The 14,737-nt window shown below is 42.3% G+C and overlaps 1 protein-coding gene across 3 annotated transcripts in view; it reads left to right on the top strand.

Annotated features, from left to right (window-relative positions):
• Positions 1-486: 486 nt before the first annotated feature.
• HIPK2 (homeodomain interacting protein kinase 2) overlaps positions 487-14,737 on the top strand; it is a 153,369-nt gene continuing 139,118 nt past the window's right edge. For all 3 annotated transcript variants that reach the window (XM_008053244.2, XM_008053243.2, XM_021710062.1), the window contains exon 1: positions 487-526. The gene's annotated coding sequence lies outside the window, so the exon portion shown is untranslated. The remainder of the gene's footprint in view (positions 527-14,737) is intronic.

Here is a 14,737-nt window from a genome sequence, read left to right as displayed (position 1 = left end):
CACTTGTTGGACATTTGGGTTGTTTATACTTTTTGACTGTTGTGAATAATGCCACTGTCAACATTTGTGGACAAGTTTTTGTGTGGACATACAAGGGGGGAACACAAAAAAACTGGAATTATCTTTTATCTGGAAGTTTTGAGAAGACTGTGTCACGATTTGTGGAAGAAATATCCCAAGTTGTGGCAAACAGGTGACTGGTTCTTCCACCATGATAACGTACCTGCCCCATACCATGTGGAATGTTTAGCAGTTTTTGACCAAAAACAGCATGCCCCCCATACCCCACTCACCCTATTCACCTTATCTCACCCCGAGAGACTTTTTTTTTTGTTTTCCCAGATGAAAAAAGTCCTCAAAGAGAAGCATTCTGCCAATGTGGAAGAAGTAAAACAAAAAATGGCAGAAACACTAAAAAGCATCAAAATCGACGAGTTCAAAAACTTTTTGAGTAGTGGAAATGTCATCTTGATAGTTGTATTGCATCAAACAGAGAGTACTTTGAAGGTGACTGAAGTTTAAACATGTAAGAAAACTATAATTTTTAATAAATAAATCTGTGTTTTTTAAGATACCCCTTCATATGTTTTCAAGTCTCTAGGTGCTCATTGTGGTTTTGATTTGCATTTCCCCAATGGCTAATGATGATGAGTGTGTGCTATTATGGCCACTTGTATGTCTTCTTTGGAGAAATATATATTCAAATTATTTGTTTACTTAAAAAATTGGTTGTTGTTGACTTATATGAGTTCTATATATATTCTGGATATTGTGCTTGTCTTTTAAGTAGATGTGCTGTTGATGCCAGCTCCTCATTCCAGAGTTCTCACAGAAGCCTATTATCTTTTTGGTGACCTCAAGAACTGATTGCCCAGATACTTAATCCTCAGCATCCTGAGTCTTAAACCTTCCTATTTTGTCTTGTTCAGAGCTTTTCTTAGCATAGAGCCCTGAACCATTTTGATCCTGATGCCTAGATCTAGAACTTGGAACTGCAGGGGATGGCTAGGATCAGGAGGTGAGCTCTGGCTGAATCCATGGGGCAGTTTTCTAGATGGAGGATGTAGGGGATAGTTGTACAGATTTTTTTGCTGCATGATATCTTCCATCCTGTGCTGTGGTCATTTAGATTTCGGGACTGGGGACCACAAGATCTATCTGCAAGTGTTGGCTTCTCTCCACAGTGCCACTGCCAAGATGAGTAGTGTATTTTCCAAAATGATCTGGCAATTGTAAGTCATATAGAAAAATGTGTTTGTTTTATAGAGAAGGGAGTTTTATGAGAAACCTTTGAAGCCTCTTAGAGGACCTCGACATTATTCTCTATTCTGAGAATGTTCTCTGTGCCCCTGAGACATGATCTGTGCTTTGCTGTCCCTTTGCATTTGTGCCCATTGACCTCTTTCTCTGTCCCTCCACCCTGATGTGTGCAGCCCTCCCCTTTCTGCTGGTTCAAACCCAGCCCATCTCTCAAAGTTCAGCAGGGTCTCCTGCCCTTCCCTGAAACCTCTCAGGATCTCTATGGTTAGGGATTCTTCCTGCACACCAGGGGAAGAGGTGCTTACAAAGAAGTGAGGGCCTTGATAGTCCCACTTGGACAGTACCCTAGAGAGCCACTGCCACCAATTCGTGAAACTGCTGAGCCTGGTTCTGCCTTACAGACCTGGCCTTTCCTTAGACATAGCTTTGATGGATCATGGACAGACGTTATTGATTCCTCCTCTTAAGTCAGTCAAGATAGTTTAAAATCTCTTTAGTGTCCAGGAAATCTGCTTTGGGGAACAAAGCCAACCCAATTGCAATTGGATGATATGTAGTTATTTTTAAAGGGTTGAAGATACCTCTAGATGTGCAAGTCTTTCACAGGAACAGCTGTCTGCAGTGAACCACCTCTCACTCCTTTCACTTCTCTGACCATTCTGACCTGCCTCTACTTGACTACTATTCTCTTGACTTCACAGCAAAGCACATTCTACCTTCAGAAAGTCTGCTGTCTATTTGGAAAGGTAAGATAAATCAGAAACTTAGTGTTAGAGCTAGAAGATTCCTTTCAGATTATCCAGTCCATTATTATTCAATCTCCTGTCCTGACCAAAAAAAAAAAAAAAAAAGCACATTGTATGGTTAAAAAAAATGTTTTCCTTTGATAACTTCATTTGAGTCACAGAACATATTGTATGACCTTCTTGGAAATTCACAGTGTGCCCTAATATATTAAAGGCTCTGAGAAGTCCTGCAATAAAGAAAACAGTTTAATTTCATTTAACCCAGCATTGCTTAAACTGTTTTCATCTCAATTCTCTTTCTTCTTTTTCCATAGTAGTTATTAACTCCTCACAGGACACTAAACACAATTTGGGAAGCATTGCCTCCTTTAGAGATGAAGAAATCTATGTTCAGAAATATTAAGTGACTTGCTCAAAGTCAACATGAAGCCAGACTTGAAACCAAATTTTCTAACTCCTACTTCATTGTTCTTCTACAAATTGTAACCATATTGTGTTTGAATAAGGTCTTATGATTATTTTAAAATGTTATTTATATTATTAATGAAAAACATTCAGGCTTTAGGATCACATTGACATGCGTTTGAATCTGGGTTCTGTCATTTTTATTAGCTCATGACCTTGGGCAGCTAATCCTGCTAGTCTCTCTGAGTCTCTTTTCTTCTGTAAAGTGAAGATGACAATAACGTCCTCCCAGGATTGCTGTGAGGATTAGATGGGTGAGTATATAAAAGATCAAGTCCATGTTCTTATCTTTGTTTCCTCAGACTTTTTCTTATCATGCCAGGTTGTAGACTCAGTTCTCTATGATTTTCCAAAGCTAAGCATATCACAGACACCTAGAAGTTAAGAGTGGTAATCATAATGGGTATTTATTGAATGGTGACTGGAAGAATGAGGGCACTATGAGACAGGAGTAATTACCTATGGAATTTAGAGCGATACTGACTTTCTAAATATTCACAGAATTGGAGAAATAATGAAGGTGGTACAGGCTAGAGTGTGGAGGTTAGTGGGTCAGTAGGACGTAGTCAGGATCTCAAGCTGCCTGCCTTCTACTCTGCATCCTCCAGCGTAAAGATGTGGTTAAGTTGTGTTTATTAGATAGGTAACAGTTTGCTTTTGGAATGTGGTTTCTTTAAAAAACAAAATAATGCTAAGCCTGCCAACAAAGCTTGTCCCAAGGGGGCAAAAGTGAAGGACAAGTTAAATGTTGCAAGAGGACTGGACAATGCAAGGCGCGGAGTTCAGAACGGCAGAAGGGGCCCATGACACTTAGCATAGCAACTCTGAGATGAAGCAGAGGGTCTCCCCAGGGTGGAAGGAAGAAAGTACCTTCAAAGGGAGCCTAATAGAGAGCCAGCCCTTCCAGGACTCCTTGCTGTCTTCCCTCTACAGAAATCCTCCTTAGGCTTGCTTGACTAGCTTTGGAATTTGTACTTTGGCTTGGGAATTTAGTTCAGTGCCTAAACATGAAGCTTGAGGATTTGTTCACTGCCATTTCAGAAGGGACATGCCTGGGACTGATTCACCCGTTACACTGGTAGACTTGGCTCCTTCCCGGGCCTTAGCCCATGTGTGCACCATTTTGATTCCTCACTCTGGACTATATCAGGATGAACAGGTGGGCAGGCCCAGAAGACCCAGCCTTTCTTGATCTCTGCCTCATCTGATTGCTCGCTGAGTTTCACGGCCCTCAGCCCTCCAGTTCTTCTCCTTGCCAGTCTCTTTAGCAGGCACTTGTATATGGGTGACAGCAAAGAACTCTTTCGGAGATCTTGACCAGTAGCACGGACAGCTCTGCCCTGGTGAGGGCATGCTAGAGAGAGCTCCAGTTTGTGCCCTGCCACAGCTGCACTCTGTACAGAGCGCCTCTTCATCTGGCACCACGTGGCACACCAGCCCCCATCTGCCGTGCCAGGTGCTGGCTCATTCTCCAGGACGATACAAGGCTAAGTATGCTGCTGGCACTGGGCGAGTCACAGCTTCTCTAATTTATTTACCTCGAATCAAACAAACTCTGACTCTTGCTTTGCATTGAGACTGGTATTTTACAGAAGGGCAGCATCTCTGGAGAATGGTCTTCTGTGGGCTTTGCCTAGGACCACTCTAGGACATGGCTCCTGGGGACTTCAAGAGGCCACACTAGAAAACAGGTGGCAGGTCCTCATAAGGAGAGTTGCCACATGACCCAGCAGTTCCATCACAAGTATACACCGAAGAGGAATTAAAACACGTGTCCACACAGAGGCTTATCCACAGGTTCAATAGCAGTGCTATATGTGGTAGCCAAGAAGTAGAAAAAGCCCAAGTGTCCACCAGCTAGTGAGTGGATAAACAGGTATACATCCATTCGATAGAATATTATTTTCCAATAAAAAGGAATGAGATTCTAGTGAGGTTTTAATACATGTTACAGCATGAGGAAACCCTGAAAAATGTATGTTAAGCAAAAGAAACCAGACACAAAAGTCCACAAATTGTATGATACATTTGTATGAAATTTCTAGAATAGACAAGTCCACAGAGACAGAGCAGATTAGTGGTTGCTAGGGCTGCAGGAAAGGGGATGGGGATTGACTACTAATGGTGGGGCTTCTGACTAAAATGATGAAAAGGTTTTGGAATTGGATTGTGGTGATGGCTACACAATTATTCAGAACCATTGAACTATACCTTTTAAAAGGATGAACTTTTCCAACCTGGGTGACAGAGCGAGGCTCCAACTCAAAAAAAAAAAAAGAAAAGAAAAGAAAAGGGTGAACTTTATGATATGTGAGTTATATGTCACTAAAACTGTTATTTTTTAAAATTTCCCTACTGGATGTGGTGGCACACATCTGCAGTCCCAGCTACTCAGGAGGCTAAGGCGAAAGGATCACTTGAGCCCAGGAGTTTGAAGCCAGTCTGTACAACAGTCTCACAGAGGAGAAAAAGGGCGGGTTGGCGGGAGGGAACTGCTCTGAACTTGCAGCTACAACTGAGTCCTTCATGGACATACACAGACTAGAGAGCATGTGAAAAGAGGTGAGAAAGTCCTTCCAGGGAGAGGGTAAGCAGTGATCCTGCCATTGGCAAAGGAGCACAAGCAGTGAGCTTGGAAGAGCAGCACTCCAGAAGGCACTTTGGGTGTTCTGTGGCATCTGTGATGTATGTTCAAAATCTGGAAATGTCTTGAGCATCCTAAGTTCCAGCTCCTACCTGCAAGCAAGTGCTAGCTGGAGCCTGCCCGATTTCAGTAGTTAATGAATAAATGTTCATCCCCATACATTCTAAAATCATTTTATTTGGAAATAATTCCAAACTTACTGAAAAATTGCAAAAATTAAAATAATACAAAGACTATTTCCTACACCCTTTGCCAGATTCACCTGTTACCCCTTGGCCCCATTTGCTTTGTCATGCACTTGTGTGTGCTGTCTCACTTTTGCTGGTCATGTGTTTGTGTATATATACACACATACATATGCTATTGTTTCTAAATGAGATTAAGTTACAAATATCTTATCCCTTTATTCTTGCACTATTCAGTACGGTAACTACTAGTCATAAGTGGCTATTTAAATTAAGGTTTTTAATTCAGTTCCTCAATCACACCAGCCACATTTTCAAGGGCTCCATGGCCACACAAGTGGTTGTATCAAGCAACAGAGAAATAGAGCATTTCCAATGTCACACTGAGGTCCACTGGGCAGCACTGCCTTACCCCTGGATGTTTCATGGTGTATTTCCTGAGTGTAGGACACTCTCACACCAAACTGCAGGACAGTGGTCAACTTCAGAGAGTGTAACCCTGACACAGTATGTGTATCTGATCCACAATTTGTGTTTCCTTTTTGTCAGTTGACCCAGTGAGGTTCTCTGTTCCTGTGGGGTGTGGTCCCAGGTCTTGTTTGTGAATCCAGATCTGCTCGTTTGTCCTTGGGGAAAGCATATGGAATAGACTGCGAAGTCTTGAGCTGAGGGTGCTTCTTCACTATGGCCTTTCTTTCCAGACTTGAATCCTTTCTCTGACGCCTATGCAGATAGATCTGGCCTGGGGGCCTGCAGGCTGGATTGAATTTCCTCAGTTTAGAATTATGCCTTTGTTGCTGGCTGAATAACTCAAGGTGCAACTTCTTCCTGTACTACATTTGGTCTCTGAGCAGGTGTGGCTCTGCTCTTAAATCATCAGGAAAGATTTCCTGTGAAATCTAGGAATGGCTAGGGGGGAGGGGCAGGAAAAAATTTCTTTTTTAGTAAAAAAAAAATAATTGACCTCCCCAGCAGCAGCACTGTTTTCTTTTTTCTAATAACATTTCCCAAGTTTTAGCCTGCAACTAGGAAAATGCTCATCTTGTTCTTTGTTTCTGTTTTATGGCCCATAACTCTGAATAAATAACTCCATGCCGCCCAGTACCAGTGGGGCTCAGGGAGCTTCCTGCCCCAACTTCTGGTGAGGCAGAGGCTAGATGTGCCAGGCCCTGGACTGGCTGTCCTGCAACCCCAAGCACTGCTGACCCTGACTGTTGGTAACTCACCCTCCTGCATTCTGGGGAAAGCTGGACTACTGGAGATCTTCATCTGTGGATTGGGTGAAAAGCTGGGGAATGAGCAGATTGCAGAATGGTTTCTACTTTTAGACTAACTGGCATTAGCAGCTTATCATCCAGTGGGTTCCTGGTGACTTAATGGGATTGGATGGCATGAATAGGTGTGGAAAAGATTCCTGGATTGCTGACTTGACTTCTATAGGAGTTCCTGTCATGTCCCATTCCCGCCCCCCCACCATTCCTAGGACTTTGTGGTCATAAAAGCAGGAAACAAATCAACAGGCTTAATATTCCTTTATCCTTTTCTATATTTCAATTTGTCCCTTAGACTGTATTCTCATACTTTCTTGCACCTTTTATTTTGACTCAGCAAGTCTTAGAAGAGAAAAATCTTTAGCAAGGTAGGAGTCACTGAAGTCCTCGGTGGGAATCTTATAAGAGCCATATAGTTTGAGCCAAGTCAGAAAAGTGAAGCGGCTTCATGCAGAGAGAGTGGAAATAGAGCTTATAGCTTCATTTTCTGCTTAACTAAAACAATGAAAAGGGCTTGGCTGGCAGGTTCAGGACCACAAGGCAAGCAGCTGAGTGCCGTAGGTATAAGACACGACAGTTTCTGCCATTCACCACCTTTAGAGAACTGATAAGGGACTTCTAGTCCTGGGCCTGCTCAGCTCATTTGGAGGAGTAATTGAGTGTGTTTGATGCTGGTTAAAGAACCAGAGAGCTTCCCTGCATTCAGTTATCAGAAGGAAACCATAAATTCAGATGTTCTCCATCAGTCTCTTCTATGTAACATGAGGCACCCTCGTTGACTAAATTGTCTCGGTTGACCCCCGTGGTTCTACAAGGGTTGCTGTATGTTGTGACTCTAGAATTAGGGTTTTATGTTATTCAATAGCATCCTCCCAACGTCATCACAAGACAGTAACTCAGAGGACTGCCCAAGCTGACTTCATTTCAATCAGCTCCAGCCTTGGAGACACACTCACTGGGAATCAGGGCAGGCCGGAGGGAATCTTTGCCAGGAGTGTGTGCCCTCAGCGTTTTGCTGCCAGAGTTCCTTCAGGACAGCACAGTCGCCAGGCCCCTGTGGATGCCCTTGCTCAAGGCGAAGGGACTACTGCCCACCAGGGCATGCCTTCCTCTGCCACTTGAAGTCAGGGACCAGCCACTTCCTCATTTTCCTGTCACCTGTGCCTATACCACCTTATCGTGGTTCCTCTCCTGCCCTCTTCCTTCCCCCATCAGTGCCAAGTCTCTGGGTCTTGTCTTCACAGCATCTTGTCCATGCCATTCCTGCAGATTCCCGCCACCTTACCAGTGCATCTCCACTGGGGCTACTTGAGGCCTGACCACACAAGTCCCATTTTCCATTTGGAAGTCGGACCAACTCTCTCTTCCCCTCAATCACCTCCTGTGATCCTTGATGCCTACAGGATAAAATTGAGACCAGGCGCCACAGATGTGCCACATTCCAACTCCAGCCTATCTTTCCAAACCCATTTGCCACTCCCCACAGGTACTCCCGGCTGTAGTCACAGTTCTGTTCTTCCTGATGTTGCCTTGAGATGGGCTTGGATCTGTTTTATCTTATTTGTATATTATGCTTTATATTGTATCTGCAAACCACCCCTGGTCCTGTGGCTTATAAAACTTAAATAAAAACGGTTCTGATCTGTCCCCTGACCCACCCTCTTCTTCCCTTTGGGGTTCTCTCCTGTGTGAAGATTGGCACCGACCCTGAGAGTGCTCCTTCCTTCTTCTGAACTCTGTACCATTATTTGGGCGACAGTTACAACTTTGTGGTCAGTTATCTTTCCTTGTCTCGCTTCATCTCATCATGTTGATCTCTTGAAAAAGCACATAGTCTTTTTTGCACCATGCATGGAGTCGGCTTACAAGTCTTGGGGTGGTGCTTGGACATTGTAGGCTCTCAGCAGATGTTTCTGGATACTCACCCTGGCCTCCGGAATCCTCTGCAGATTTGGAGACTTCACTTCATAAATTCAAGGATTACTAGGTTCTGAAGGACTAATTCATACCAACTCATTTTATTAAAGGCTGATCGATCTATCTGAATCATTTAAAGAGAGAGATGACCCTAGCATCCAGAGAGGCTAGGCATACATGCAAGTGTATTATCTCCTTGGCTAGAAGATATTTCTGGAATCCCGTAAGAGATCAGAAAGTTGCTTATTGAACACAGAATTTAAGCAAAAGGTGTAAGCATTCTGTGCTTTTAACTGTCTTTATAAATTAGGAAACATTCTCTGTTCAAGGCATATTTCTCTTAAAGAACCTGAATGAGACATCTAGAATCAAATACTATCTTCCTCCCTTAACAGTGAAAAATCAGTGACTCTTATTTCTGGGCTTCTAAGACCACTATCAATTGTCTTTGTAACATTCTCCCTCTTTATTTTGATATGTTTGACATATAATTATGACTATATTATAGTCTGACAAACTATGACTATAATTGTGACTCACGTTTGTAGATAGTCTCATTAATTACATTTTAGGTTGTCACTTTGGAGTCACAAATCAGAAGGCATCTTGAGTCTTGGTTTGTAATTTTTGAGGATTCCTCCTTGAAGGATCTGCAGATCTCTATTTATAAATTAGTACATCACCACACCCCCTACCAACCCAGGAAATGATAAACACGCATATGCCTCCATTCTAGAAATGGCAATCTAAAATGCCTGTAAGTTAGGAGTCCAGAATAATGTTTGTTTGGCCATTCTTGAATCAGTGGTACCCTGGGTGTGTGAGTATGGCTATTTTTAGGTTGATTGCTGACCTCAGTGATAAAGAGGGTACGGCATGTGCCTTGCCAGGCCTGTGAGCATGCTATGAGTAATGCCCATGGTCATGATGATGTCAGAGCTTGAATATTTTTTACCAAGAACACAGCCATTGCATCATGTGGCATGGGAATACAACAGGGGCAGAGTGAGAAAAATCCATTTTTCCCAGAGAAAACACCAGCACACAGGGCAAAAGCTGGTTCTCCCACAGGGCACTTAGGACTATATTCAGCAATGCCGATCTCCTGTGGTCCGTTTAAAGGGCATCTTCCTATTTTAGTCACCAGAAAATGATCTGCTTCAAAGTTTCCAAACTATACCAGAAGCATTTGTGTCTGATGAGCCTATGCCTTCCACTTCTTCAGAAAAGTTACTAGATGGTGATTAGTGCGTACACATTTGAAATTGCTAATAGCTGTGATAATCAGGGTTGGTCCATCATTTGAAACCTTGATCTCAGGAAGCATTTTCATGGGGCATGAAGTGGTGTTAAAATATGGAAGAAAGGAATGGAACTATTTAGAAATTTTACAGTTGACTTTAAAAATATATGCCTCAGTTTTGCTAGGTGAGCATACTGTGCATCACAGTAGAATTACATTAAACCTCATTAATTTCAACTCATCAAGGAAGATTCCAGCGCTAGTTAGGATGGGCTAAGTTATACTGCAGCAGCAGACAACAGAGGTTTGTTTCACACTTGTGCTACATCCTGAGTGGCTGCATCTCTGCCCTTTGTTATCCTCATTCACTTCTCAGACTCAGGAGCCTCTCCTCCCTGGATCAGAGCTGGCTACCTAACAAGGGGAAGAGGGTTGAATCAACAAGTTGCACACTATCTTGAAAGCTTTTTGCCAAGAAATGATACTTTCCATGCCCTTTTTTTTGTTCAGGGCTAGTCATATGGCTAAGACTAACCCCTATGTAGATTGGATTACCTGAGTTATAGCAGGGCCTTTCAAAGTAAAGGACTCAGGACAGTTGATTAGGATACGAAAGAAAATATTTGAATATGCATGTTTTATCTCATCCTTTCAAATTTTCTATTTTTTTGTGTATTTGGTAAACATACTATACTAGTAGAGTATACATTATTTATTAAAACATAAATATCACATATGTTAGGAATGAGTGTTCATTTTTTTTCCTGATTAAGTGCTCATCAAACAAGTTGACAAGCCTGGAACACATAGCAAAACCTCGTCTCTACAAAAAATAAAATAATTAGCCACATGGTGGCATGTGCCTGTAGTCCCAGCTACTTGGGAGGCTAAGGCAGAAGGATAGCCTGAGCCCAGGAGGTTGAAACTGCAGTGAACCATGATTGTGCCACTGTACTTCAGCCTGGGCAACAAAGTGAGACCTTGACTCAAAAAAAAAAAAAAAAAAAAAAAGTCGAGGCCTTGTTTATACAATAAACACAGATCTGCAGTATGTGTATTGCATATAGAGACTGGATCTCAGTTATGACTAAGGATAGTGCTTTTGATTAAAATTATACATAGGAAAGACATGCAAAAGTTTTGAAGGTAAATTCTATTCTATATTAAGCAGGCCTTGGGGAGCAAGCTGACTGCTCCATGTTCCCCCAGTTTTCACATACTTGTTTGGGGCTCACTGTATTATATATGTAATAGCTCATTTACTCCTCACAAAGGCCCTGTGAGATATGATTACTATCTCCACTTTAGAGATGAGGGGATTGGGGCACAAAGAGGTTAAGTAACTTGCTGAGATCACATAGCTAGAAGGGGCAGCACTGCGTCTGACCTAGTTGCCGGGAACTCGGAAACAATCTGGAAACGGGCTCTTGGAATATAGACTACTGTTAAGTAGAAGACTGCCTGCATCACCAAACCCAGTCTGTCTGTTATAAAGCAGGGCAGAGGAGCACTACCAGGCGTCTTAGCTGTTCGCCAGGAGGAAGGTGTCCCGCTGCACGAGCCAGTATCATCAGAGTGGGCACTCCTCCCAGCACTGAGTGTAAGGGGCTCAGCACTGAGGAGTTGTTGGGTAACAACGCCAGGACTGGTTCGATGACAGTGACTCACAGTAGAAAAATGTCCTTGCAACAGACCCAAAGAACCTACTTTAATTTGCACAGCTTAGAATGGGCTCCTGGTTGCACTGCCAAGGGATCTCTGTGCCGACTGATTTTCATATCCACAAACACACACACATCCCTATTTAAATATTGCAAATAATGCCACATTGTGTTTTGATTGTGCTTTATAGTTTACAAAGTACATTACGATGCTACTTTATTATTCTGAGTGTGCTCCCAATACAGTTTTACTTGCATTCTATTTCCTTGCTTTCTCTCGTCTTTTATTTCTTTTTTCTTTTCCTCTCAGCATCTCGGCCTGCTTCCCCCAGCCCCTCATTCCTCTAGCTTTTCTTCCTTTCAGGTCTTCCTGTCCTTCCCTCTTTCCTTCACTTCGTGGAGGCGGTGCCTTCTCTACCTCTCCCAAAGTGATTCCTAATTGAGTTTAGTCAGATGTCAGTTAAGGCAACCTAGAAGAATGAAATGGTTCTCCAGGGAACAAAAGAGTTGTAACGTCAAGCTGCTGTTGTAAACAGCAGTTGCCATTTAAATCAAGTGAGAAGGATAGATTATTGTAGCATAAGAGGAGGATGAAATGAATCCTGCATTTGAAGAGAGCCCAGGGGAAAGGGTGATATGCATTTCACATCTCAGACATCACTGTGTCTGCGTAACATCTTTCACAAAGTTTTCGTTGCAGTCAGAGAGCAGCCTATGAGAGAGATGTTCAAAGAAATACATAAACATGAGTACAAAAGGCAGCAAACAGGCATTGCACTGAGAGTAGAACGCAGATGGTGGGCCTTTGTCCTGGTTTCTTTGTATAACTCAGCAAGAAGTTGAGGTTTAGAAAAGGCAGGTTTGAGGAAATGCCATCCATGACTTCTTAACTGTGGACGTGGTTAGCAAGAACAGATCACATTTTCATATCCCTTCTTTAGAAATGTTGCTGTTTTGAAGTAAAACCTCAATCACAATGAACACATATATTTGCATGAAGAGAGGCGGTGTCTAGCACCCTGGCAGGAATTGGAGCTAAACTGTGGGAGTAAAGCTGTGATGCTCCTGTTGCTTTTCAACTGAGAGGCCACAGATACAAGCTATGAGGCTGGAAGTGCAGCCTGCCATTTGGCCGGCTTGACTTTGTAGATTGTTTTATAAATACGTTATCATAGCTTGAGTTCAAACATGTTTTTAAGTGAAATACATCCTGAATTGTATTATAGAGTATATTTATTTCCTAGGGCTACTATAACAAAGTCCCACACACTGGCTGGCTCAAAACCACAGAAACATATTCCTTCACAGTTCTGGAGGGTAGAAGTCCAAAATCAAGGTGTCAGCAGGACCATGCTCCCTTGGAAACGCTAGGTAGAACCCTTCCTTGCTCCTCCTAGCTTCTGGTGGCCCCTGCAGTCCTTGGCATTCCTTGGCTTGCAGCTGCATGGGTCCAATCTCTGCTTCTATTGCTGTGTGACGCCTTCTGCATGTCTGTCTGTGTCCCTTCACTTCTTATAAGGACACCAGTCTTATTGGATTAGGGCTCACCTTAATGACCTTGTCTTAACTTTATGACTTCTGCAAAGACCAAATTTATAAGGTCTCATAGCTTGTATCTGCGGCCTCTCAGTTGAAAAGCAACAGGAGCATCACAGCTTTACTCTCACAGTTTAGCTCCAATTCCTGCCAGGGTGCTAGGCATTAGGACTTCAGCATATCCTTTAGGGGAACACATATTAATAGAATTTACACAGAGTAATAAGAGTAATAGAATAACAGAATAATATAATCTACATAAATTTTTCGTATAAAAGAGAATTCGTAGTGACATAATAATAAGAACACCAAGATGGAGTGGGTATATGTTAGATAAGTAAACACATCTTCTCATTTTACCAATATGGTACCAGACATTTAAGAATAACTAATTCTTGACCGGGCACAGTGCCTGTAATCCCAGCACTTTGGAAGCAATCTACTTTGGAGGATTGATTGAGCCCAGGAGTTTGAGACCAGCTTGGGGAACATAACGAGACCTTGTCTTTACAAAAAAATAAAAAAACTAGCCAGGTGTAGTGGCACACACCTGTAACCTAACTACATGGGAGGCTGAGGAAAAAGGATTACTTGAGCCCAGAAGGTTGAAGCTGTGGTGAGCTGTGATTGTGCCACCACACTCTGTCCTGAGTGGCAGAGTGAGACACCAACTCAAAAAAAAAAAAAGAGTAATTGTGTTTTTTTGTGCAAAATAGAAAAGGCCTACCAGATTTTTAGTCTTGATTTAGGCTTTATAAAACATTTCTAAAGGATAGAAAAATGCCATTTGAGGCTTACCTAGCATTGGCAGACATACCCAGCCTCCTCAATACCTGCTCAGGTCAGGTTTACTAGTCTCTTGAGCAGTTTTTGAACCAAAGATTTTTGAACCAGTAGTGACTAGAGGGGGTTGGTATGTCAGTGACTAGAAGTGGCTGAAAGATTCAGGGAAGATGCTTTTGTAAAGATTTGCGACTCAAACGCCTGAAAACTAGTGCTGCTGAAACTTTAGCCATCCTTGGTTAGAACATTCCATGGACAAAATGAGCAGCCTTCTAGATCTTTGAAAAAATGTGTACTTAAGTGGAGGTTCTCTGAGTTGAAACCAGAAGTATAGCTGGTTTTGTTTTTATAGTCTGGGGGTGTTTGGCTTTTTCATCCCTCCAGGTTTGTTTAAAAGGTTATCTTCTTGAGACCCTCAGTTGGAAATAAAATACAGGGTTGAAAAATGGAACAGTTTCTCCGACCCTGGACTGAAGAACAATGTGGCTAGCAGGTGAGAATGAGAGGGCATGTGAGGAGATGCCAGCCTGAGACTCCGTATTGATGCTGAGCAGGACTGAAGAGGAACTTCCTAACCCTTGCCCGCTCCCCGCCAGCCACAGCTGAACTGTCTTTTTGAGCTCACTCAGGTTCTACTTCAGAAATGTTTGACACACGGAATCAGAACTGTAAACCTAGTTTTGGTGTTATTAAGATGCTACTCCCAATTCTCTTATTCCAAAGTCTGTAGTTACTTCTCAGTACATTCCTGTACAACTTTGCTCAGAAGCACAGTATTGTAAACTCATGTAGAACTTAATTTAAATAAGCACTTTGCTTTTACCTGTTTTCTTATGTTTGACTAATTGAAATGCACTTATGTAGCCTTTAAGGCAAGATATAGGGAAAGCACAAAATGAAATATCTTATCTCCAAGGAGGGAAAAGCAAGAATTCTGTTGGACTATCATGATTATTTATCCTGAGAAAATTATACTCTAGTAAAATGCTTTTGGTTTTCTTAAACCTATTGTTATGGATTGAATTG

This window comes from Carlito syrichta, unplaced genomic scaffold (assembly GCF_000164805.1).
Source record: "Carlito syrichta isolate Samal-C Ts95f unplaced genomic scaffold, Tarsius_syrichta-2.0.1 Scaffold287984, whole genome shotgun sequence".
In the NCBI taxonomy this organism is placed as follows: Eukaryota; Metazoa; Chordata; class Mammalia; order Primates; family Tarsiidae; genus Carlito; species Carlito syrichta.
This window is presented reverse-complemented; position numbering and strand designations above follow the sequence as displayed.